Source organism: Mauremys reevesii, linkage group 11 (assembly GCF_016161935.1).
Source record: "Mauremys reevesii isolate NIE-2019 linkage group 11, ASM1616193v1, whole genome shotgun sequence".
NCBI lineage: Eukaryota > Metazoa > Chordata > Testudines > Geoemydidae > Mauremys > Mauremys reevesii.
In genome coordinates, this window is record NC_052633.1 from 35,733,308 (window position 1) to 35,756,318 (window position 23,011).

The following is a 23,011-nucleotide window of genomic DNA, read 5'->3' on the forward strand; positions in this document are numbered from 1 at the left end:
GTTATAGTACACAGCAAAGGGGTAATTAGCAAATCTCCAGAACTCGATGAGTTACCGAAGAGGGTCACTCTAAAAGTTGGGCTGTCCCTCAGGGAAGGAGGTGAGGGAAAAGGAATGACAGAAATACAGGAAGAACCTTTCCATGTTAGATTATGATAAATGACAGGCCCTGGCCAGTCCCCACAGGAGAACAGAGAGAAGTAGCATTGTAATCCTACTTCCAGCAGCAGGTGAAGGAGGGAACAGAGGATGTGTGTGTATGTGGGGGGAGAAGATTGGGGAATTGAGCATGAGACCTGCTTGTGAATACCAGTTATATTCTAATGCTGTTCAGTACTACATCATCCTCCAGAGAGCCCTGAATAAGGTTATTATAGGTGAAGTCATTTTTGTAATAAAGTTGGCTGGAGCTCTAGGTCATAAATCATGGGTTCTACTACTAAAAATTATCAAACATCCCTCTCTTGCCTCACACTCTCCTTCCATTAAATACTTTGATTTGGCTGCAAATTACCATTGAATCTAAAGGGGAAAAGTTAGCGGAAATAAGCAATTCCTTTAGCCTTATGAAGAAAAACATATTTGCCGTCTTGGATTATTTTCTGACAAGAGGCCATATGGATTCTCCCTCCAAAAGGAAAACACGATTCCAGTTTGCCTATTAGCTTTTGCCCCGTGTTTTAATTGATTCTTTACCACAAGGGTTTTTAATATTTCTCCAACTGGGCCATCCTCTGCAACTTTAAATACAGTGTGTTAAATACTGTAGAGTCAAGTCTCGAAGTCTTTACTCAACTTTTACTCATTTCTTTGCTCAGACAAACTCCCAATGAAGTGAGGATTTGACCCAAAATAAGTGAAGTGTTAAAACTGTTAAATGTCAAAACTGTCAGGAAAAAAAATTGGCATCGCTTTCAAGTCTATTAGTTATTTTAGGAACAGTTCAATAAAATAATAATATCTCCTTGTCCTTTTCCAAGTCTATCACGTTTGTTCAGTTAGGATGTTAGGGACTGTTACGAAGAAAACAAAAACCACACGGGTTGTTTAATTTCTTTCATAACTTCTCCTTTTAACTAAGGGCCCAACGCAGAATGAATGTTATCATATGAAGTGCATTTTGAATGCAATCAGGCAGAAAGGAGTTCCTGGCCCCTGTGGCAGTTATAAGAGGGGAGATAGTGTGATCACTGTAGCTCAGTGGCTGCAAAGCAGAAAATGAAGATTGTAAAAACGTCACATAAAGAAAAAATGCACAGTGGATTCATTTTGCGATGCTCATAATTCAGTAATGCCTTTAAGTAGCTAGAAGAAATATAATAAATGTTTTTCCACAACATTGATCATACTGTATCAGAGGAAATATTAGTGTGCAGGGAGCCATGATTATGCTGGTAGTAATTCTCAGTGCAGAAAACTGCTAGAAGATGGGACCCTTTATGGGCTGAACTTTTATTGGCTGCAGTTATTTACCTTTAAGAATATGCCTAATACATTGGTCCTATAGCTAAATATTGTTCTGAAAACTCAAACAAGCAACTGTCAGTAAATCAGAAACCCTGCCACCATTTAATAGAATTTATATTTTTCCTACGGATGCTCTGATATGTTCTGGGATACAAAAAACAGCCAATTGACCATGTAAAAATGATAGAAAGCTTGTAAAACAAATTCTTCAGCTGTGTTGTAAGGTCTGGATTTGGCCAGACAGGTTTATTGTGTGTGTTTCCATCAAAATATTGCTGGAAGTATAAAATATCCCTAAAAAATTAATGGATTATTAGATTACCCAATATAACAAAATACATGGTTATCTGTAGGGTGTAAGAAAACACACACCAACTGCTATGGGCTTGTTATATGTCAGGCTGAAGAAATCTTCATAAGTCACAAGAACATGCCTGCAATTTGGAATTTTATGAGGAAAATATGAGCACTGATTTCTAGCCCCAGTCTGTTGCTCCTCTGGGTGGCAGGAGCTAGTAGCTCGGATGAGGCAGCAGGACTCAACGCCTAGGGGAGAGACTATCTTGCGTGGCTCAGCAACAATCTCTCTAGCTGGGTCTGGCACTGCATGGCAAGGCTCCAAAGGGAACCCCATCCAGCCTGCCTCAGTGTGGAGGATGGTGGCCACAACACATGACTTCAAGAGAGGGGAGGAGAGACAGAAGTAAGAAAACTAGAAGACTTTCAGGACTCCTTCAGGAATACAGAGGCCTCCTCCTCCTACTCCTGGAGGAAAAAAGAGAGCTGCAATAATGGTAACTTATTCTGAATAAGGTTTAAAGTGTTGAGCTCTGTTCTCCTCTCCCTACACATGTGCAGCTCCTCTTGGTGGGAATGCGATTGATTTATTAGCGTGCAGGAAGAATGAGCTCTGTAGCCTTCAGTTCTTGCTCATGCCAAGCCACAAATGCAGTGACTGGAGATGTTGTGTGAGCCAAGGAGTGATGAATTGAATTTTAGTTTCTATTTTTGGGGTCTCTCTTTATGTTAGAGACCCCCCAAAATAGAAACTAGAATTCAGTTATGTGTATCATAGGCACAGAAATGCCTATATCCGATTGCCATTGAGTTCCCAATTTAGCAAAGCGTTTAAGCAGGTATATAACTTTAAACACATGCCTAGTCCCATTCATTTCAATGGGATTAGTCTCATGCTTAAAATCATGTATGTGTTTAAGTGCTTGGCTGAAGGGAGGCCTAAATCACAAGACTTCCTGTGATGTTCATATTATGTAGGCATTACAGAGCATGCGAAGTGCAGCTTTAGGCTCTGAACATTTGGGATTGGATTGGTTTTCTCAGCACAAGTTTATGAGAGATCCAGATATGGTTGTTTCTTTGAGATCAAATCAGTCCTGAAGAAGGCAATCTAACAGCAATGGCACTTAAACTGGTATAATTCCATATTGTGCAGCCACTGTATGCAGCTGTATAAATACAAACGTCTTCTACTGAGATCTCAGTGGAGCTCTGGAGAAACCTTGATTCCATTTAGCCAAACTCTCCAAGGCTAGGAGGAAACATTCCCTGGGGCAAGTAAGAGTGCGGGGAGAATACCTATTGCGGGGGGTGGGGGTGTTTGCACCTTCCTCTGAAGTATGCGACACTGGTCACCACTGGCAACCGGATACTGGGCTAGATGGGCTGCTGCTCTGATCCAGCAAGGCAATTCTCATGCACCGTTCTTTTAAAATAAAATCCAATGGAGCCACTTTGGGGAGGAAAGGGGAAGATCTTACAATTCAAATGCTATCAGACTGAAAACACCTCCTAAAAGATGAGCTGAAATGTTTCTTTCCTCTCATACATTAAAATGTCCTTTTCATGTCCTGAAAGATAGGGCAGTGACCTTTTTTGTCAGTCCCTCCCACACCTCACGTGTGGGGTAGTTGTCTGTGTAGAGTGCTACAGGTCTGGACTACCTGATCTATTCCTTGGCTGCATTGCTAACTCGCTGCATGGCTTTGGGCAAGTCACTTACCTTTTTCTGTGCTTTACTTTTTCCATCTTTTAAGTGGGTATAATGATATTTACATGTCTCACAGGGCTGTTGTGTGAGACTTAACTAATTAAATGCCTTCGATTGTTTGTTTTTGATACCACCAAAATTACCCTTCGTGCATGGGAAGTAATCTGAGTGCAATTTTATAGCATATGTTTTGTTCTTACACCTTTTGTAAAGCAATTGTGAGCACTCAAGGATCCTAATAAATAAGATATGATAATAATGGTAACTTATTTCTATATAGTACTCCAGAAAGCATGTGTCTGGTCTCTGTCATTGAATCTCTCTCTCTCTGTGTATCTGTGTTTGTATATTGTGCAATAATAAGAGCTTTCAAATCGTATAATCAAAAGCACTATGGTAGTGCAAAGTGTTGTTATTATCATTTGAAAAGGCCTCATTGCCTCAGAAGACAAGGAAGGGGTGGGATTTTAGCGTCCTAAACCAGAAGACCTAAATTTCAATTAGTCTCCAGATTAGTCACAGAGACTTAAAATGAGAGGTCAAATTCCAGAGCCCTGGATTATTTCTATGGGCATATGCAATTTTGAATTTTGTAAAAGTATAATATACCAAGAGTGTCATTCTTCTGTCCATATGGCAGATCACCTCCTCGACCCCACACATTACACATAGGAACCTAAAGCCTGATTTGTAATGTTAAAATGTGGTAGAAAAAGTGGATACAGGATTTTGCAACAACTCACTGCTATTCTTGAACTTTAGTTAACATTTGATTTGAATCCAGGTTAGAGCCTTTAAAAAGAGCATTTTTATTTTATTTTATATTTTAAATTGTAATGTCTGCAGTATTCCTTATGTACACATGTGAGTAATCTAAGCAGCCACTAGATGGCACTGTTGCATATATCTGGCAGTAAAAAACTTACCTCTTAAAGACCACAATTTGAAAATGACAGTTTAGGGGTCTTAAGCATAGTTGTCCGCTGTGTAATTACTAAAACAAATTGTGTGATAATGAGAAATTCTTATAGCAAGATGGAAAGTGTAAAAGCTTGTGTCTCTTGCACACATTAGTAAAAATGGAAATATATGTCTTTAATACTGTTATACCTTTGTAGTTGTCCTGTCACACATTTCTAAAAGCAAAATGGGGGAGACCTCTTATTAAGACACGGTTTTTAAATATTTGCCCCCACTTAAACTGGAAATCTTGCAATGATCTAATATCTTAATTATTCTGTACACCTTCATCCACACAAATGAAGAGAGAGGAAAGAGACTTAAGAGCAGTGAATGGTTGGCTAGGCCGATTCAAAAAATAGTTTAAATTTTGCTAGCTATAATAATTTGCAAAACTATGAACGCATCCAAATCTCCTTTTACTTAATTTTTTTAAACTATAGGAACAATTTTCATGTAATATAATTGGGTTTTCCCAGACAGTGAAACAAATGTAGGGCCCATTGCAAGAATGCAGCACCCTGTCTTTATCTACTCTATGTGTTTTGCTATTACAGTGAGGAACAGGAATGTGCTTGATGCCCAGAAATCAATTCAAAATAGGAAAATAACTGTTTGCTCTTCTCTATATTTAGAAATCACCAGAAGTTTCACATCAGTAGTTTCTCAAGCTAGGCTCTCTCTTTGACCTGAACCCCTCAGCCCCCCAACCCCCTTTTAACTTCCATGCACGTTTATCAGTACAGGGAAGTTAGAACTGTTCATAAAGAATTATTGGACTAAAATTTAGCTATGGGATTACATTCTGTTTTCATAAATTATCACAGAACTATGTTGCCTTCCATCTAAGGGATGCTTTGATCCAAAATTTTAGTCATTGTTTCCACATTTAGGGGCTGGAATGAACATCAAAGAAATGGGTGTACTGAATTTACTGAATGCCAGAGCAGTACAATAACATACAAAGGATATAAGCAAATCCCAAAGGCAAAATGTGCTGCCAAATCTTGCACATAATAGAAGCACGAAAGTGACAGTCTATCTTTGACAAATGCATAATGATATCAATGCCAAGGGAAGGAACTAGCATACTGAAAGGTGAATAAAAGAGTTGGGAACAATTCACTGCATTTACACATTTCCTCAGTGTGTTTTCACACAAGGAAGGCACATGACACAAATGCATTAGGTAATCATCAGAAAGGACCACAAACCTGCCAAGGTTTTTATACCAACCTGGCTCTTCCTGTGGCTCAAACTCCACGGTTAAATACAAAACATAGTTAGAAATAATTCCTCTTCAGGAAGAATAAAAAAAGTAAAATAATAAAAAATAACAGCTACAAGGCAAGTAAAAATGGTTAATTGGTTCTTTCTTTGGCAAATTCAAATTTAATGCCCTTATGGTATTTGCAAAATGCTGGTCCCCTTCCTCGGCTGATGCATTCCAAAATGTTTCAAATAGTTTGTAAATGAAAGTTTAGGGTTCCACATACATACACCAGCCTTTCCACAGCTATGGACTAACAGGATAATTTAAATGCTATAACTATTAGAACCACAGCATAGAAATTCTATGATCAGGTTCTCCTCTGAAAAATCTGAAATCTACTTGTTAAAGCCAGGGCACACCACCTCTCACTCAAATTTGGCCCAGCCACTCCTCCATCATTTTGGGGGCCCTCTCAAGTGGGGAGCCCAGGGTCCTTTTGCCTGTGCATCTGAGTGGCTCTGAAGATGGGGCAGTGGGGGAACATTGGTTACTCAAGCCAGGGAGAGTAGGGGGAGCTCCCCACTGCTTTTTGCAGAGCAGGAGCTGTACTCTTTCCCACTTCACCCCTGACTTTCCTGTATTTTAACCTCTTTTGTTCCCATAAAGGCACTAAGCACTTTTTTGGGAGGTGGAATAATGAATTGAGAAGTGACAGAGCTTTACTATTGCTTCATAGCAAAGATATTTCTACAATGTAAGGTCATCAGCTATTGTGAAGAATGTTCTCTAGTGTTAGATATAGTCCTGCTTATCGGAACTTTTCAGAGTAGTGATCTAGGCTAGCATATATTTTACTGGTGCTTTTATTTCATGACTTCTCTCTACTTAAATAATTGGACAATAAATTCACTTTTGTTTGAGACAATCTGAGTTGGGTCTTTTAAACTGAGAACAATCATTGATAGGTGTCTTGGAGAAAAATTGACCTTTTAAATGGGAGAAAGCAGAGAGAGAAGTAAGTGCTTGTATTCAAGGCTTTCGGCATGATGGAAATTGCAATCACTCCTCCCTCACCAGGACCACAGATAGGTTAGTGCTGGCCAGACGGTGCCAGGGGAAAACAAAATGCCTTGAAAGTTTTGAGGTTTGGTTGCAGCTACTTTATTGGAAGTCTCAGCAGAATGACCAAGGATTAAATGGCAATCCTGGATGATCCACTCAGCCCTTTAGGTTTGGGTCGCAGTGTATTGATGGGGCAGCGTAGGAGAAACTTGTACAACTGCTGTCTGTGTTGTATCTGTATTAGTGCTGAAGAAAGGACGTCATTCTCGCGAGCTCACGCTGGCATTTTTCAAAAGAACTAATTTCATACATAAAATTCACGACATCTGCTTCCCCATCCTCCCCAAAAAATGGGATTAGTGCACAGGCATTTCTTTGTGTCACTGTCAGAAATACATGCATGTGTGGATGACAACAAATAACTAAGTCTAAAGAATGTTCAATGCTATTATCAGACTTTGTGTACAATGTTACTACTTAGTCCGGCCATGAGTGCAAGGGCCTGGGCTAGATGACCTCTCGAGGTTCCTTCCAGTCCTATGATTCCATCACCAGCTCTGTTCTTCCAGTGGTAGCAGGGGTGGGAATGTGAGTGTAGACAAGAAGCCAATGACATTCTAAACACCATCTCATGTTGTACTGCTCTGAGCACAGTCAGGTGACATGGTGCTTAAAATGTCATTGCTCACCGGAAGCCCTATTGACAGTAGTGCTCCCACTAGAGCTGGGCAAACATTTTCTGGGAGCAAAGTTTAGTCGCTGAAGAATGAAGTTTCCGGATGATCAAAACTATTCATAAATTGGTTGAATTTGGGAAATAATTTCAGCTGAATAAAAAATGGGAGGAAAAAAAATTAAAAAGCTGAAATGGTTTGTTTCAACATCTTTGAAATGGAATGATTTGACTTTTTATTTTTAAATGATGATTTATTTTGAAATTGAGCTAAATTTTTTTAAAAGGTAAGAATACCTAAAAATCTAATTCCAGACTAACACGGCTACCCCTCTGATACTTAAAAATCTAATGTAACAAAAAAATTGGCCTCTGGGCACAGAGTAAGCTGTTCTATATTGGGGCAAAGGTCAGATCAGTCTGGGGCCAGGTCAAAACCGCAAAGTCAGATTTTGCTACCACGCTGAGAGCATGAAGCGAGAATCAGGGTTGGGCTTGGCCAAAGTCTTTCACTGGTGTCAGCAAAGGTTTTAAGCTGGACATAGAAAACCAGGATCAAGGTCGGAAGCCAAAAATAGGTTGAGAGCTGGCAGTCTGGGATCAAAGAGAGCCTCAGTAAGGTGCGGTGAGTGAGTTAAAAGCACACCGAAGGCTGCGTTTTCCAGACAATTCCCAGAAATGGCTTCCTGGTTTATATGGGGAGTGCCAGCTAATCAGGGAATCACAGAGGGTTGTTGTTGCTCATGTCCCTCAGGGCAGAACTTCCTGCAGGGCCTAGCCTCTCAGTTTCTCTTTTTGGCAATCCTGCCTGGGCCCCTGTTGGCGAAGAGGAAGCAGCACCTGTCTCGTACCCTGCAGACCACGATTTTTGGCCTGTGGGGTCTAGCTATTATTATTGGGCAGTGTGGAGAGTGGATCAGATGGAAGTATAGTAACTCACAGTGCTCTCCCATTCTGGCCCTAAAAGAACAGTTTCTTGGGTTACTGGACTGGATGACAGGGGTGACCTATTGATTATTTTCTACCAGGTCCGGTGAAAGTTTGGACCAAAGTGGAATTTGTAGGATCTGACCCTGACTAACTGCAGGGGCATTGATCTTAATCTCCCTAGAACATGTAATTGCAGTGGTATCTGTAAATGTGGAGAGGCTGTGGAGTTTGGACTGGGCTCTTTTCAAAGGCAGAGGAACAAGCTTAGGGATTGGGTGCCCTGGTGATGCCCAGGCAGTACCCCTTACTGGGCTTGGATTTGTCCATTTCTCTATTTTGGTCTGAATAGACAGGAAATTTCTCAACATTCTCCAGTAGAAACAGAGGTTAAGTTGCCAACGGCATTCCTTTTCCTCCCAGGACAGACATCTGTGACCTAGATCCACCCGCATTCATTCAAGGTTTGGTTCCATGGGCTTGGGTGCAGTATGTGGGCATAGTGGCATCAGGCTCACTTTCTCTTCTCCTTTTGCTTGCACAGCCAGGTGTTAATATGAAGGACAAGATAAATGAAGGGTTTGAGTCGAGTAATGTTCTCTACACTAGGTAGCTTGTCTTTTACCTCTGCATGGATACTCCACAGGAACTGGTGCAGTTGTGCTGCCTCTTTCCACTCAACATCAGCCACCAGTTTTCAGCACATGAAGTGGTCAGCCCTTTCCCTAGCCTCAGCTTCTGGACAGCAGCCTCTGCTGAGCAGTCATGGTGTGAGTCATCAAAGATAATCGAGAATCCTCGCAGGAAAGCATCCCAGTTGGATTATACTGGGCAGTTTGGGGCTAACAGAGGAGAGGTCCAATTTAGCACTTTTTGCTTGAGCAGGCTAATCACCAGCCTCACCTTTTCTTGGTCTGTAATACGTTCAGGGATGCAGAAGGAAAAGCACTGGTTTAGAGAACCCTGATATTTCCAGAGGTCCCTGTGGAATCACTCTGGTAGCAGTGGTCCCCTGCTCAGGAGGGGGTGAGCTCTCAGGGTAGCTGCCTTTCCTTGCGAATCTTCAGGTTGCTCTTGGAGGGCCTGTACTTCTGACATGAGTTGTGTGGTATGGGTCTGTGACTGAGCCAGCTGCTCATGCAGGGCCAGCCCTTTAGCCATGGCCTGCGCTAACTGGGCCTGCAGCGTGAGGGTCTCCATTTGCAATCACACAGCCCATTCCTAAGGGTTTGGGACCCTGTGGAAAATGAGAGATGGACCTGCCCCATCCATCTTCTGTTGAGGGACTGGCAGAAGGAGGAATTTTGGAGGTGGTCTGAGTAATCTGTCAGGCCCGGGTCATGGGTGGCCTGGGGTATGGTGTGAGCTGCTAAGTATCGAGGCTGAAGGTCAGAGATCAATCTGGAGCCAGGCCAGGTCAAAACTGGAAAGTCAGATTCTGTTACCAAATTAAGAGCATGAGGCGAGGGTCAGGCTGGGCTAGGCTCTTTAACCGGGGTCAGCAATGGTCTGAAACTGGAGCCAGTAAACCAGTATCAGGGTTGAGAGGCAGGAGTCTGGGATCAGGGTGAGTCGCAGCAAGAAGCGGTGAGGTAAGGTCTAAGGCAGAAGCACACCAGAGGTCTGCATTACTTGGATAACTCCCATAAATGGCTTCCTGGCTTATATAGGGAGTCACAGAGGGCTGTTGCTCGTGGCCCTTAGCAAAGGATTTCCTGCAGGGCTTAGCCTCTCATTTCCATTTGGTGGCAACCCTGCTTGGACCCAAAGGAGTGCTTGTCTTGCATCCTGCAGCCCCTGCTTCTAGACCCAGGGGTTCTTACATAAATGATATTTTTTGGTTCAGCCACCAAACCGAAAAATCAATTAGAGCTCTGCAAATAGCTCCTGCTGTTCTTATGAGCTTTGGAGCTGCACAGATGTTAACCATGGTGGGAAATTTTATAGAGAATAAAGACTAGTGTAGTCACAGCCCATGTAGATGTGCAATAGGCAATTCAAGAGAGTAAGCTGCTAGTACATATTTTAAAAAATTTCACAGCTTAGTTAAAAACGGCTCTTCTATATTTCTGAAAGCACGAAGCTGAATATACCTAGACACTGTTGTTCCCTTGCATCCGTCAAACTGGTTCTGTTTTAAAATGATGTCCCACTTTCAACAGAAGGCAAGCATGTCCTCTAACATGTATCCTTTTAATTCATTTGTGCCACAATCTGCTAAAGCTCATTAGCGTATAATACTGTGATTTAGCTTGTGAAAAAAGATGTGCTTGAATAAATAATCTCTTTTAATTATAATTAGTACTTACAGGGTTCCAGGTAAATTAGATGATTTGGCTTCTTCATTATTTTAGAACTTATTAGCGAAGTAACTAAATGTCCAGGAACATAAAAAAATGTACAAATGGATGTTCAGTTGACTGAGTGTAGTAAGATTTTCTGGCATGAAAAGCACAGTATTTATGAGTTAATTTAATCAGAGAAGAAAAATATTGAGTAGGTGACTGAGCAAAAATGATGACTGTGTATTATATTTTTGCCATGCAGCTGAACAAACACATTCAGTGACAGACCTTGGCAAGAGCTGCAAAGATGTTCTTGAGAATGGCATGAATAAATATTAGGTGCTGCATACAATTCACTGCTTCCCAGGTCTTCAGCAAAACCAGGTGAGCTTTGGCTGGAAAATGTGGAAGAGACAATGTAAGCATGTTGGGATAATGTAAACATCTACAGTCCTCTCCCCAGCTGCTTTGCTGTAACATTTTCATTTGCATCAGCAACAACTCTGTCATTTTTTATCTGCTATACTTTCATTGCACTTCTAGGAATCAATTAAAATCACAGCTGCTTTGGAGTTCATGGCAGGCACTTCAACAATATAGCCTAAATAAAGGACTTTTATACCTGCTGAACAGAATTTACCAATCAGATTTCATCCCTACAACTGCAACCAGTTTACAAGCATATAAAGAAAAGTAAGTTGCTTGCTAGGTCCATTCAGAAACAGTGAGGATGCTTCCTAATGATATAAAATTGGGTTTATCCCAGAAGGGCTCATTTGTCTTCCAGCGGGAGGAAGGGGATGTGCCAGGTAGAAGAGTTGTGATAAACATCTGGTTTTAGGGTAATACACTGACAGTGTCTCCATTAAAAGAATTTGTGAGAAAACATGGAGGAAAACCTCATTTTGCTGGTCATTGTTATTCCGGGGCTGGCGTATGGTGATACTGTTTGACTAGGGTCTACAGAACCACAGCTAGTCCAAGCACAGCCATCTGTCTGCTAAATGGAAAAGATAGACAAGAACACTTCACCCCAGTACTATGCCCATTACACTGTCTCCTCATTGAGTATGAAATTCAGTTCAAGGTCAGAGTGCTCATCTTCAAGCCCCATGGGAGTTTGGCACCTAAACACCTTCGAGGATCTTGGCCTAACTGTTGAAAGAACACTTCCTCCTTCCACCCTGCCCCAGGAACCAACAGGGATGATGCCGCTGGTGGTGGTTTTAAGACAAAGCTGGAGAAAAGGTTTCTTCTGTGAAGGGTCCAGGCTCTTCTGCAGCAGATAATGATGCACGTACATCTTTCCTACTTTAGAACACAATTCAAGACCCAAGATATACTTGTGTTGGGGACAGATAATGGCTGTAACTGAGAAGAATCTGCCGTAGCTAGGGGGAGAAAGATAGCATTATGCCACTGTTGTGGCTCTCCATCCTGTGGGTCAGTCCCTACCATAACTCAGCAGCCTCCGGGCTGCTCCAATTGTCCTTGATTGTCCACAGCCCAAAAAGGATGTTTCAGAAGCTGGTGACTGGTGGGTGTAGGAGTGCCTGGGTTATACCCCCTTTTCCACATCTAAACCCCTGTGCTGGAATTTAAAAGAGGGTACATAGAGCTGCACTCTCTGTACTGAGGGAATACGTGCTTTTTGCCACTAGAGTGCCACAAAGCAAGTGAAATAAGGCTGAGGATGGGGCTGAGTGAGCGTAGCCTTCTTCCCCAGCCCCACTGCCTATTTCCCAATTAGAAATAAAATCCCATTGAGGGAGGAATAGCATATATAGTCCTTACAGGATGTCACTGCGACTTTCCTGCTTAGTTCCTCGATATCAAGGTGACTGGCAGATTAAAAAACAAGGTAAGTCACTCTACTTTCAGAGAGACACTATACTTGGGGCAAATCAGTGTTTTTGGATGTGTGCCTTTTGGGGTTTCCTTCTGAGTTTCTAAGGGTGATTGTTCTTTCCTATAATGAGCCAAATGTCCGTTATGTATATGGTTTCTGTTCCTTAGCCATTGTCTGTGAAAATCAATATTAAACAAACTGGGTGGCACTTCTCAGGCTCAAGATGCTCCTGTCTCCTGCCTTATTTCCCCTCATCACTCCATAGCATACTGCGTCAGAAAGCCAAGCAACATTAGGACCGAGCTTATACTGAACATGAGTTGGGCAAAGACCTTTGGGATGAGGTAGTCTTCCATCAAGGGCAGTAGCACCTGGTAGTCAGCCTACCCCCTCCATTTAGCATGGCCCTTTGAGAGTTTGAAAGGCCCAATGGAAGATATAGCGAGACCTAAGAGGGGCAAAGATCTTGAGGAAGTAGCCCTGGGAATGAATACTGGTTGGAGAAGGAATCTTGTTACTGTACCTTCAAGAGCCTTTTAGTGGGGGTGGAGCAAGGTTCTCTCACTCAGCCAGTTAAGAAGTTGTTGGGAGAAGAGGACTAGCACAAAGGCTGCCTATTTCCTCACACTAGGGTAGCCACTAACAGGAGAAGGCTGGCCTGCTGAATGCAGCAGATTGGAAGGCTAATTGGGAAAGGTATCCAGCTGAAGGGAGCTTGCAGCTGATTAACCTAAGGCTTGAGACACAAACTTCATCTCAAGAAAGAGGGAACTCTTGCTTGAAGAATAAGACTGACTGACTGACCTAAAGTAAGAGACCTGAGAAAACTACTAGCACAACAATCCAGCTGCTGCAGGGAAGAGCTGAGACTGGCTTTCAGGAAATGCCTCTGTAGCTGGCCCCAGGAGAAGCCATGAGGAACCACAAAGTTCAGGTGAGTGCACCAGAGTCTGCAGATCTTGTGAAAATGCTGATGATGAATCTGAGTCTACGAATGAAGTAAAGATAGGAGCAGCCCAGGGAAAGTATGGAGGGATTGAAAAAGCGGTACTTATCTGCCTAAACAAGCTCCATTGGTGGAAACCCAAAGGAGAGGGTTGGGCTGGGTGCCCCTATGGTCTTTCCACATACCAACAGGGGTCAAGAACAAAAGAAGCCAAGAACAGCAAGTGCCAGAAAGAGTCAGGGAGATGGGCTTGAAGGCCATTAGTTTTTATTTCCTATTTTCTGGGCTCTTCTGTTAACCCCTGGAAGGGGAATGCACTGAGCAGTGACCTGGCCAGAGGACTAGGTCATGTCCAACAACAGACCATTGTGTCACCAGAACAACTGAGAGAACCCCAGCAACACTACACCTGAACTCGAGGAGGCACTCAGAGGTGACAGGTGCAATTACAACCTGGTTCTATCATTCCTACTCTCACTAGATTGTCCCTTTTGTCAGCACCCACAATAAAAGATGTTCAGAACAGCTCAGCTCCCAGTTAGGCATCAGAATAAGTGGACACATTTCCAAGAGTGCTCCCAGCACATTGAGATCTGAATGTTTTTTTAAAAACAAACAAACAAAACCCCTGGTCGTAAGTTTCACAGTGGAAGCTGTTGGGTGCTAAGTTCTTTTGAAAGCCTGGCCCTTGTTTGGGAGCTGAGCTCTCCTGAGACTCCAGCTACAGTTATGGGTGCTGAACATGTGAAAATCCAACTCTGAACTCTTTGAACATTTGGCCTGTAATATTTGATAACACAACTGATTTTTGTTTGTTAGAGTAACCCTAGTTACGCCTCAAACTTGTCATTATTGGTCAGCTGCTTGCTTGTTGTCATCACTGTTGAAATGATGGGACTTGAATGCTGATAGCGTAGGACTTGAATGCTGATAGTGTATCGTGTTTTGGACCAGCTCAGGAAGGGTGATCCCAGCATGAAATAAATGTTATCAATATTTGTCATAGGTACATGTCAGGCATGTGAGGAAAGGGAGATGGATCTTGCCTTGGATGATGCTTTCTCCAAAATGGTGAGTTATTTTACCCCCACCATCCTTCTACACTTATAGAGCAGTAACTTTGTTAATCAGCTCTATAAATGTCTTGCTTTTCTATTAAAATGTTGAATATAAATATTCTAAAAGTATGACACCATTATCTTCCCTTTATCCTTATGTGGGTGTGTCTCAGAGTTCTCTGTGCATATTTTCTCCACTTAACCTACTTCAATATCACCTAGAAGGAGTCTGAGCTAACCTGTGATGGCACATAAATCAGAACCCAGCAGTAGTGTGAGCAATCTGCTGTATGCGTGGACTACAGAAATTATACATGCAGGCAGATGATTCTCCTGAATTTACAGAAGCACTGATGTTCCTTGTCTAAACTCTCCCCTGACTGAAACTGCACCATTCCTTGATGGTCACATCACAGCTCAGCTAGACTGGATATTATGCTGGAGGAAGGTAGGGTTGCCAGGTGTCCAGTTTTTGACCGGAATGCCTGGTTGAAAAGGGACCCTTGTGGCTCCAGTCAGCACCACTGACCGGGCTGTTAAAAGTTCAGTTGGCTGCAGTGGCTGGCTCTGTGCAGCTCCCAGAAGGGGCTGGCATGTCCCTCCGGCTCCTAGGTGCAAAGGTGGCAAGCGGGACTCTGCATGATGCACCCACCCCAAGTGTCGACTCCACTGCTCCCATTGGCCGGAAACTACAACCCATGGGAACTGCGGGGGTGATGCATGCGGATGGGAGCAGTGAGCAGAGCCCCCTGGCTGTCCCTGCACCTATGAGCCAGAGGGATGTGCCAGCTGCTTCTGGGAGCTGCTTGAGGTAAAAGTTGTCTGGAGTCTGCACCCTGAACCCCCTCCTGTGCCCAACCCTCTGTCCCAACCCTGAGCCCCATCTTGCACCCAAACTCCTTCCCAGAGCCTGCACCCCCTCCCACACCCCAACCCCCTGCCCCAGCCCAGAGCCCCCTCCTCCACTCCAACCCTCTGTGCCAGTCCAGTGAAAGTGAGCGAGGGTGAGGGAGAGCGAGCGATGGAGGAAGGGGGGACAGAGTGAGCGGGGGGCGAGGCCTCGGGGAAGGGGTGGGGTGAGGCAAGGGTGTTTGGTTTTCTGCAGTCAGAAAGTTGGTAACTCTGGGAGGGGGCATTGTTTTGTATCTTTTCACTCCATGCCCCTTTTTATTTGTTAAGGATGATTTGGAATGGCAAATAGCTATTTCTTTCTAACATGGCTAGGTGCTGGGTGCGGCCAATAATTACAGTATCACAAAGAAATAGGCTGGAAGATCAGTATCTCTCCTGGAAACCATAAATCCTCCCACTTTGTTATAGACACATACAGTCTCTCTCTCTCTCTATCTCACTCCTGCCCCTCCCCAACCTCTCTTACACAAAATTTAACAGATTATTCACCCCCATTTTTTAACTTTATTATTTTAATTGAAGACATGCATAATGTGCCCTATTTATTGTACAGAACTTGTGGTTCTTGTTGTAAAGAGTGCTGTGTTCATATTTTGATTGCATTTGTGCTTTCCCTGGCTTGTATTTTAAAAAGTTCAGATACAAAATTTTAAAATTCTTAAGAGAAAAAAAAGGAAGGGGAGGGGAAAGAACAAAATGCCAGTGGTTTCTCATGTTACTAGGAATGGGCTCTTGTTTCTGGGCTAACAGTGTAACTATTTCTGAACTCTTTATTGATGGCACCCAGAGATAATTAACTTTCATGCAGCTTTCAATGCATATTCCTCAGTGACTGTTCTGTCTGTTATCATTGTTACCCAAAGGGTTGTATGACATTTAGATACCATAGAAAGTGAAGTATACAAAAGTGTTTCCCCAGAACCTTGTTGGGAACTGGCATTAGAGAACAAGCTGCTAATCACTCCTAGGTGATATTGAACTAGGTCAAATATTTATATTCAACGTTTTAAGATAGCAAGACATTGATAGAGCTGAGCTACAGTGGATCAGCCATCTCCTGCTATCACTGAAGGTGGACCTAGTGGGTAACTTTCATCTATGCTGCAGCTTTCATTGCAGGATCTCAAGATGTTTTGGTCAGGCATATTTTATCTATATGAATTATGCTTCAGGTTTTAACATGACACCATATTCAGAGGTGTACTCTGTCCTTGATGTGCATTCAAAATGTACATTTATATTAATGCAAGCTATGTGGACAAATCATGGGGAGAAAGATCATCCAGGGTGAAATGTCCATCCCTTGCTGCTCCCACGTAGAACCTGAATAAGTGGACCTTGTACAGGGGAAGGGGCTGGGTTAACGTGGTGCCCCAGTTGTGGGGCAGCTCCACAGCCTTTCTTCAATACAGCTGCTAAACCTACACTCTCCCTGCAGCAATCTATTGGCCCTCAGAGCCGTTATGTAGCCAATCGTGTCTACTTGGTTTTGTTTCTTGTATATCATCACTGACAGCAATTAAACAAAGTTAGTAAGAAAGACACATGTTTTCTCTCCTTGGGATGTTACTAGAACTCTCTGAAGGGAAATGTTTAATTTATTCTTCAAATGGTGAGGAAAATCTTCACAAACAATTAGGGATTATTATGAAACCAGCTTGAATACTCAGTATGGAATAACTATGTTTTTGGAGAGTTAGACATAGATCGTGGAAATAAGTTCTTGGTTTAGTTTCAATAGAGTTCAAAATTACATCTAATATATAATATATCTTGCTTCCTTGTATTTTTACTCTACATAGTAAAATGTAAGCCTAACTTTTAAAAAAAAGCCCACATTGGAGACAAATTCTTAGCTCTGCAAACTTTTTTTTACTTCAGTGGAGATAAAGAAATAAATTAAAGAACTGAGGTAAATGGGACCCTTTGTACAATACAAGGACAATTTTTGGCCCTTCCTATGCTTCTGCCTTTAACCTGCAGATTGTATGATGACTTTTTGGAGCAAATTATTGCACTGAATCAAATTTGGAGTTGTTAAACCAATGATACCTTACAATTAATCTTGGCACATATTTACAAAACTCCGAACACATTTCTTTTGTACACGCTACTGAGAAATGTTACATAAAATTAAGCACCAAGTAATGATTTAATCTGTGGTTAGTTAATAATACACAGATGATCACACTGCTGGAAAGTCTATCTCTTGGGACAGTAACAGAGATACAGGCAAATGAGAATTTGAAACTGACAGGCTGTGAGCTATACATATAAGAGGGAAAAGTCAGATGTACACCATCCGTATTTCTGCTTACTGTGCCACACAAGCCTCATGGAAGGATTTGATCAGAAGGAGCCATTCTGCGCGACCTTTTGTGTTTCTTAGATTACTTGAAAGTTATTTTTGATTTCTTGCCCAGAGCAGGGATTGTACAAAAACTGAAAGGGGCCCCATCTTAAGTTCCCACAATGGCCTAGACTCCCACACCATAGTGTGAACTGCTGCGTTTCACAAGCTACTGTAACATGTCTTGGCAATTGGTGATAAACAGGCAGGGCTTCAGAGGAAACCTTCCTTCCTTTTTCTTTTTTCTCTGTTCCTTTTTTTTTTTTTTTTTTTAAGAAAAATAAAATTCCAGACTTAATCCAGAATGAAATCACACACTGTCACCATGCAGAAATAAAAAGGGTTAGTAATATAATTTGGATATGATGCATCAGAGCTAGATTGTGCCGTTAGGCTCGGCCAAGATGGAATGAAGGGGTGGCACACAACGGCTCCACTTCAAAACAGCAACAGGAAGGAATTCTGAGTCATAAGTGCTGCCTTCTCCCTGTTCCTTACCACTCACTTCCTCACAGGGGAGAATATTTGGAAAGTTGGACTGCTTTCTACACCAGAGCCAGGTTGTCTGATACTATTACACATCAATGTAGTAGCAGACTCTAAGGATTTGTCTACTTGGCACTGCGGATGAGAGTCCCAGCTCAAGGAGACATACTCACTCTAGCTGTCATTGAGATGCACACTAAAAATAGTAGTGAAGCTCTGGTAGCATGGGCAGTGGCTGGTAGCAGGAGGGCCTAGCTGTCCTGAGTACACACCCGTCTAGACCATTTGGGTACATTTGCAGTATTGGCTCAGGCTACCCATCCATGGCTACACTACTATTGTAATACACTAGCTCAATGACTTTAATAGACTGACTTAATGAAAGCTAGTGTGGGTATATCTTTTAGTTGGGAATCACACCTCAGTTCCAAGTGTAGACATATCCTATGATAGACCCAGAACCAGGATCCAAGTAGGCTGAGCAAGAGGGTGAGGGGAAGCAATACTCACTCAGTCAAGCAAAGGAATAAGAGGAAAAGTTTGTCTACACTAGAGACCTTACAGTGGCACAGTTGTACTGCAGCACCTCTGTAAGGTCTCCCATGTAGCCTTCCTATGCTCTCTCATCGGCATAATTAAATCACCCCAACGAGCATCTCCCGCTGAGCTAGTGCTGTCCATGCTATGACGCCATCTGTCTCTTCTCCCCCCCATTCATTTTGTCTCTTTTATTTCTCTACGTTACATTCCTACCCAATTTCTTTCTTGCTCCCTTCTCTTTGGGTTTCTCCTCTCACCCCAGTAGCTGTACTCCCCATTCCCCTGAAAACTATGATGTTTGGCAGGGGACCTAAGCTGAGTACCAGAGTGTAGAGGCAGCCATTATCATTTGAGATGCTCTGGAGGTGGCTACATCGGGGACCGCCAGAGGAACAGACTGGGGGATGTGGGAGTTGGAGGGATTAGATTTCAAATAAATATTTGAATGATTCAACCAAGAAAAATATTACCCTTTGAAAAAATTAAATATACAAAGTGCTGAAAGGCTAATGAAGTTGCTAACTTTACTTGTATGTAACTTTTTGTTTCTTTTTGTTTGTTTGTTTTTTAAAGTGAGGTACCTTTTCAAGCAGTCTAGCCCCATTTTCTGCTAAAGTACATGCAGCACTAATAGTACTAAACCCTGATGTCCTTATTCTATATTTCTTTTTTTATTCTATGACACCCCAAATATTCAGATTATAAGGGATTTTGTGGGTTGGTAACTTTTTATATCACTGTAAATTAATGTTGTTTTTAGCAATATTAGGTATTGCCCATTTGTTTAAGATCATAATGTTTTTTTTCTAATTTGGTTTTGCTAACTAGTAAAAAAATTTTGTTTTTGGAGGTGTGAAAAAAGCCATTTGGCTCATGAAGGGTCATTCACTTTATTAATAAACATGTACCATCCACAATCTCATTGTTCTTGGTGCATTAAGACAGTCTCTTATTTTGTGGTAATACAGAATTGATTTTTCAGTATGTAAAAGGCTTTTTACTGTCACTGTTTTCCTTTGAAGTTCTAGTTAGTGAGGTTGAGCAGATGTAAGAAAGCAGAAGCTGGCTCTTAACACTTGAAAGTGTAATGAGAAGAATTGACTTGACAAAGTATAAGGATTGGTTAAAGCCGGCAAGGTTGCTCAGCTTAGAATGTGCCACTGCTGAGTCACCCTTAGGGTTGGACAGACAGTGGATGGTGCCTTTTTAGGGGATAGAGATCACAGTGCCTTGTCTGAGTAGCTGAGCTGACATAGTGGAGGTGTGCAGAGCAGGAATTATCCCCACTCACTCATTCCATGGAATGGCTGCAAAGTCACTCCAGAATGGCTGAATGCAGGATGTTTACTCCATTCCCCCACACAATAGGAGATCATTTGTCCCTGTTCTCTCCTTTCCATGTGAGCATACTGTGTAGGAAGTGTTACAAACAGGATGTACAACCTATTGATGGTTCTACCAAATCATCCTCCCCCTCACCCACGCACCTTTCACAGTGAAATCTAACTATTCTGATGCACATGGGCCTTAGTGCAGAATTCTATAATTTCATTCTATCTTGCCCAGATTTGTCTTGTACTGTTTTAAGTACTTATTCAGCAATTCTACTGGATATTTTTAAATCATGTTCACAACATTATCTATGATGCACTATGCTGTATTTTTCAAAGTCTTGTGGTCCCATTTCAGTCCTATTCCTTGTGTGTTGGTATTAATTATTTTTGTCACTACTATCTGCATTTGTCAATAATACATTAGATTTTCCATATGTCAGTTCTTCAGCCAGTCAAAGAACCCTGTCTTACTAGTTCTTAATTTTTTTTCACTCATCAGCCACTTTTTTTTTTCTTGCAGCCAAAATTCAAAACTAGAGATGTGCTGAGAGGTGGTGTTTAGATCCAAATTCAGGTTAGGGTTTGGGGTTCAAGGTTGAACCAGGGCTAGGGTTGGTTTTGGAATTCATAGTGTAAGTAGAATTTTGATGTCATGAAGGGCTTGTGCTGATATTCTGCATAGGGTGAATTATTAAATGCACTGTCACTACTTGCTTTTTTTCTATAACTTCTCAAAACTGGAGTCTGTTCTGCCCTAAATATAATTTGACAGTATGTATCTTATTACTATACTTAGAAAACTGTAAATAACTAATCCAAAAAATCTATCTTGCTAGTATGTTTCTATGAAACCTCCGACTTCAACTTGGAAGACTTATTTATGGTTGGGTTCCCACAATCAGAACTTTCTAATGGCTATGTGATTTTTAATAACATGGAATTTAGATATCTGGTTTTTTAATTATTAAAAACAAAAAATGGCACATGTCCTTTTAATTTCCTCATGTCATGCTGTGTGATAAGCTACAAGATAATATGTTGCAAGTAATAAGTCAGTGTTTCCAAAGCTATAGTTGCATTGTGCATCCAAATATACAAGGCTATTTCTAATTATCTGCATACCATTTAAAATCCAGGATAATTCAATGTCCACATCTGTACTTCACCTCTACTTATTTCCATTACCTTGCATATTATAGATGTCAAATTGATGGGCCTGCAGTTCCCTAGAGTGGCCATTATAAATATCAGTACTACCGTGAAAAGCTTCCAGTCTTCTGGAACCTCATTTGAACTAAGGAAGTTCTCCATAATGATCATTAATGATGTATTGCTTGCATATAAATGTTGGATATTAATCTTTTGTATATTTGTACTATTCTATCAGAGGTTTGTTCATCCCTTTAATACACAGCTAATCAATGAGTGAAACAGTATTGTGCTTATGAGAACTCTGCATGTATACTTAGTGAAGTACTATTTTTATTTTTAGCTCTTTTGGTGGTGAACCTTTTCAAAATTCTAACTCTTTTCTGTTGAATGAACTGTAATGTCCTTTAAAATCAAACATTGAAAATGCACTGAGTGAATTAAGATGTACTCAGAACAAAGAATTTTTGAGAGATGTAAACTAGAGCTAGGTGAAAAAATCTGCAAATATTTGCAGATTTTTATATACATTCGTTGATCATGTGCATTCCCCTTTGCACTTGTTTTTCATGAACATTTGAGTGATTGAATCACACAGGCCCACATGTTCTTGGAGAGTTAATTGCAAAGTTGTGGAATCTGATGATGATTCGTGTGTCAAATTAAAATGCAAAACCGCTTCTCCAGTCATCTATTGAAGGAACAGAAAAAAATGTAATGCGACTTTTCTGACCAATTATGACTAAGCAATGCAGCTTAACTAACAAGCCCTGAATTCTTGCAGTCACTGTTCATGATTTACAGAATTTTTAAAAAGTGTGCGTAGAGGGAAGAGAGACTGAATAACAAATACATTTGAAGAAATGATCTGCTTATTGACATTCCAAGACCAGAGATAAAAGAGGCTAAATTAGTTGAGACAATCCTAAAGTTAGGGGCAGGAGTTTTGTCCTGCTCCTCGTGGGATAGGCTAGAAGTGATTTTTGTCCTGTGTGGGTTTTTTAAAGTGTGTATTTGCATTGGAATGAGGCACATATAGAAGAATAAAGCTTTGTCTGAGGTTATGATGAGTGTCCATTGCAGTCTTTTCAGGGTTGCCAGCTCATGATTTTATTACCAGTCTCATGATATTTGGGGTTTTTCTTCAAGCTCCAGATCCTGAAGGCATGTGAATCAATGAGTATTTAAGCTTTTATTTTGAAATAAAGTCAATTTCTAATCCTAATGGTCATGGAGAAAAGTTTGGAAAAGCAGTCCAAGTGTCCCTTAAGGACTCAAATCAGATAAACATTTTTGTTGAAGTATTGTATTTTAAGTCAATCTTGTGTGTGTGGCATGACTTTTTGTGTGTGTGGTCTAACTCATGATGGTAGATTGCTTGGAGTTGGCAGTAATGATGCAAATTTAGTTTTCTCCATATTCCAAAACGGATTGCGCTACTTTGCCTTGGACTGAAGGGAAGTAAGCTCCTCCTACCATGAAAAAGATGGCCTGTTAGAAACTTGTAACTAATATCAAAGAAGCAAATAATAGTGTGTGTACTGCGACTGAAATTTTTCAATCGCACCTAAGGCCCAAATCCTCTGAATGTATTTAGGCTTTTAACTTCCACTGAAAAAGATGGAAAATAAGTGCCTAAATGTCTTTGAGGATATGTGTGTCAGTGATTTTAGAAGCACAATTTCCATTGAAAGGGCCTTGTGTGTTTGTGTCAATTGGTGTAGCTCCATTGACTTCAGTGAAGTTACTCTTATTTATGTCAGATGAGGATCTGGCTCTCTTTCAGTGCATA

General features: G+C 41.4%; 1 long non-coding RNA gene across 1 annotated transcript in view; it reads left to right on the forward strand.

Moving 5' to 3' along the window:
- The window catches only part of LOC120374459, a 54,453-nt gene extending 32,206 nt beyond the window's left edge, over window positions 1-22,247 (forward strand). The window contains exons 4-8 of the long non-coding RNA XR_005586113.1: window positions 10,858-10,979; window positions 11,139-11,288; window positions 13,076-13,378; window positions 14,397-14,461; window positions 21,270-22,247. This is a non-coding gene — a long non-coding RNA (uncharacterized LOC120374459). The remainder of the gene's footprint in view (window positions 1-10,857; window positions 10,980-11,138; window positions 11,289-13,075; window positions 13,379-14,396; window positions 14,462-21,269) is intronic.
- Window positions 22,248-23,011: the final 764 nt, after the last annotated feature.